Source organism: Poecilia reticulata, linkage group LG22 (assembly GCF_000633615.1).
Source record: "Poecilia reticulata strain Guanapo linkage group LG22, Guppy_female_1.0+MT, whole genome shotgun sequence".
Classification (NCBI taxonomy): Eukaryota; Metazoa; Chordata; class Actinopteri; order Cyprinodontiformes; family Poeciliidae; genus Poecilia; species Poecilia reticulata.
In genome coordinates this window covers 1,111,412-1,114,424 of record NC_024352.1, presented here as the reverse complement: position 1 = coordinate 1,114,424, position 3,013 = coordinate 1,111,412, and the positions used below count along the sequence as shown (strand labels likewise).

The 3,013-nt window shown below is 36.3% G+C and overlaps 1 pseudogene; it reads right to left on the bottom strand.

The window, feature by feature from the left end:
• Positions 1 to 48: 48 nt before the first annotated feature.
• LOC103458244 (uncharacterized) overlaps positions 49 to 3,013 on the bottom strand; it is a 6,774-nt pseudogene continuing 3,809 nt past the window's right edge.

The following is a 3,013-nucleotide window of genomic DNA, read 5'->3' as shown; positions in this document are numbered from 1 at the left end:
GTGAAGGAGCTGAGGCGAAGAAAGACGGTGCGGGTTGAAACAGTGGGATCACGTGTCCGCTTGCCAGAGGTGGACCGTGGAGTAGGTGGTGTGGGAGCGGGAGATGGAGAAATCCCAGTCGRGCGAGAGAAAGGGGGAGACGCTACTTGAAATCGTCGAGGAATCTCTTGCATCTGAGGAGCGTCCTGGCAACCCGAGACGGGCGTAGAGGGGGAAATCGAATAGATAAGAAATAACTAAAATTTGTAAATTGAATACATTAAACTTAATAATATTACCTGTCAAATAGTTTATACAAAACAGTGTTTCCTAAAAGAGGGAAAGTGATTGTTGGACTATTGCATCTCTCTTCATAGGATTTAAAATAAGTTTTTTAACTAAGTCATCCAGGAAGGTCTAAACTAAATATTTACATCATTTAATAAATTTAATGAATAAATAAATTAAAATAAATTAAATTAAATAAATTGGTCTAAATTGGAGATTTACAAATTAACAATTATGCAACTGCTTCTAAAATACAGTTAAGTTTTGGGTTCAACACGATGGGAAATATTAATTTCTTGTGTAGGCCTTATATAAAAAGAGGGTCAAAAGATTGACAAAATACAGTTCTAAACGAGCAGCTTTTTTAAAATGTTAAGTTTACTGAGCTATAATACAAAAGGAAAACTACAGGAGGAGAGTTAATATAAGGAATGAAATTATAATTTGGAATGAAGCTTTAAAGAGAAATAAATAAAACTAAAAGCTACCACAAAATCTCTCCCTTCCTGATAATAAAATAACTATTAAAATAAGATTTGATAACAAGACCAATATATGACTTAAAACAATAAAGAATAATTAGAGTATTGATTAACAAATCAGTGTAAATAAAACATTAATTCAAATTGGAAGGAATGACTTATTTTATTTTAAAATACATTAAGGAGCTCTAGATAGGGTGACAGACTCTGTTTCAGTACGCCGACCACCTGATGCCCCCATCAAACATCAAAGGACCACAACCTGGTGTAACTGAGAATCTTCAGCCCTGGCCGCAGGACGACCTCACACCCAGACATTCATCTGGATTTCTTTCAATCTATTCTGTTTCTGATGTCATCAAATTGGAAAAGAGGAAATTACCTCTTTGTTAAACTCACCAAAAATGTGGGCACAATAATCCCCAAAGTTTTCATCTTTCACCTACGACTTGCCAACGAACTCATTTTACTTCAAGAAGCAGCAAGGAACACAGAGACACAAAATGGATATGTAAAAAAAAAAAATGTACAAAACTATTACTAATCAATTCTTCTTTCACAGCAACTGGAGGTTTATTGATAGTTTGTAAGTCTTTTATATGCAGTGTATTGTGTCTAACTTGCTCATTCATTTCATGGATAATTTTGGACAAACATTTGTGTAACATCCTATTTACATCAGGAATACTTGACTTTTCTAAAAACCATTTAACTATAACATTAAGATTTGTGGTAAAGTTTCTAAGCATTGATAAATTTATGCATTTTAAATATTTTTTTCTGGTAAGACATGACTATGGGCTAGACAATTTTGAACATTTATTTTAGGATTTGAATCCTTTATATGATTCTGCTGTCTGATTTTATTTGCAAGGAATATGCCAACATTTTAAACAACAAATGTTATGTAGAAGGATGCAGGGGTGTGATTTTTTCAGCTATACGATGGTGTTTCTGAATTTGGGCTTATACTTTTTCATACTATATTTTAAATTTATATTTTAGAGTGTAATCTCTTTAAAGAGATTAAAAGAAGGATTGTTAAGAAAATAAATTTAGAATATGCTAGTTGTAAAAACTTAACATGTCTTGATTGAAATGGCCTAATTGTAGTTTTAAAATTAATTACTTATTCTGGCCTATTGACCTTTATTTTACTTGTAGTTACAGCAGATTCTTTGATCTGCCCTTTGTGTGTCTGGAAAAAAACAGTCAGGAAAAGTTCCAGCTTTTCACACAGATCTGTGAAAGCCGTAAAACAGCAAGAGTTCAGGAGAGTCTCTGCTTTCACTTTATTTAGACAAAAAGGGGACAAATGGCTTTAGAGCAGTGGTTCTTAACCTTTTCTGAGGTACCGATCCCACCAGTTTCATATGAGCATTCACTGAACCCTTCTGTAGTGATAAATAAAATATGATTCYCCCRCCCCCCTGCGCTCCCCAATTCAAGACATAGGTGACCCAACTAGATTCTAGTTACAAATTATGCTATAATTTGTAACTATAGCATAAGATCACTAAGTCTTCTTAAAAGGTAGAGTCTCTGAGAACAGTTCTTCAAAATATAGTCAGTGTGACCAGCAGGTGGAGATCTTTTTAAAAGTGACAAGATGCACCCGAGCACAGATTTAGCAGTGCACAATATTTTATTAAACAATTCTTTAAAACATTTCTTCTTTTTAAAAACGAGGCTTCAGGCCCACTACTCGGGTCCCTGGAACAAGAGGAAAAAGGACAGACAAGATCAATTATTCCAAAAGAAACAAAACAAAACATGCAATGCAAAAGAAATTGGTAAATCAAACAGAACACAAAGTAGTAGCTTCAATCACAAAACTATAAAAGAAAACAATGGAACAAATCGTTGTCATCCGCTTCCAAATGCCCTTCAATGGGACCAGAGGAGTAACGCCCCGCCCACATAGCCTGCTCAATCCGCAACAGGTTTAGTTGAGAACGGCCAAAACAATGGCAAGACAAGACAAGACAGCAGAGCGTCCAAAGYGCTGCAGCTCCAAACACAATCAGGTGCCTGAAACAGAAAAACCCATTAACGGTGGATCCAGATAGAAGAAATCAAAAGCTAAATAGCARGWAGCTTACCCAGGGGTGGAAACACAGCATAACCCAGGAGGAAGCGGGTCAGCAGGTGAGGACCAGACAGAAGCCGCACACCACAGCAACCCCAGCTGCAGCCGGCAACGCCATCAGAGCAACACTGCAGAAACGCACGACAGGTGTAGCACCCAAAAACCAACCATGATC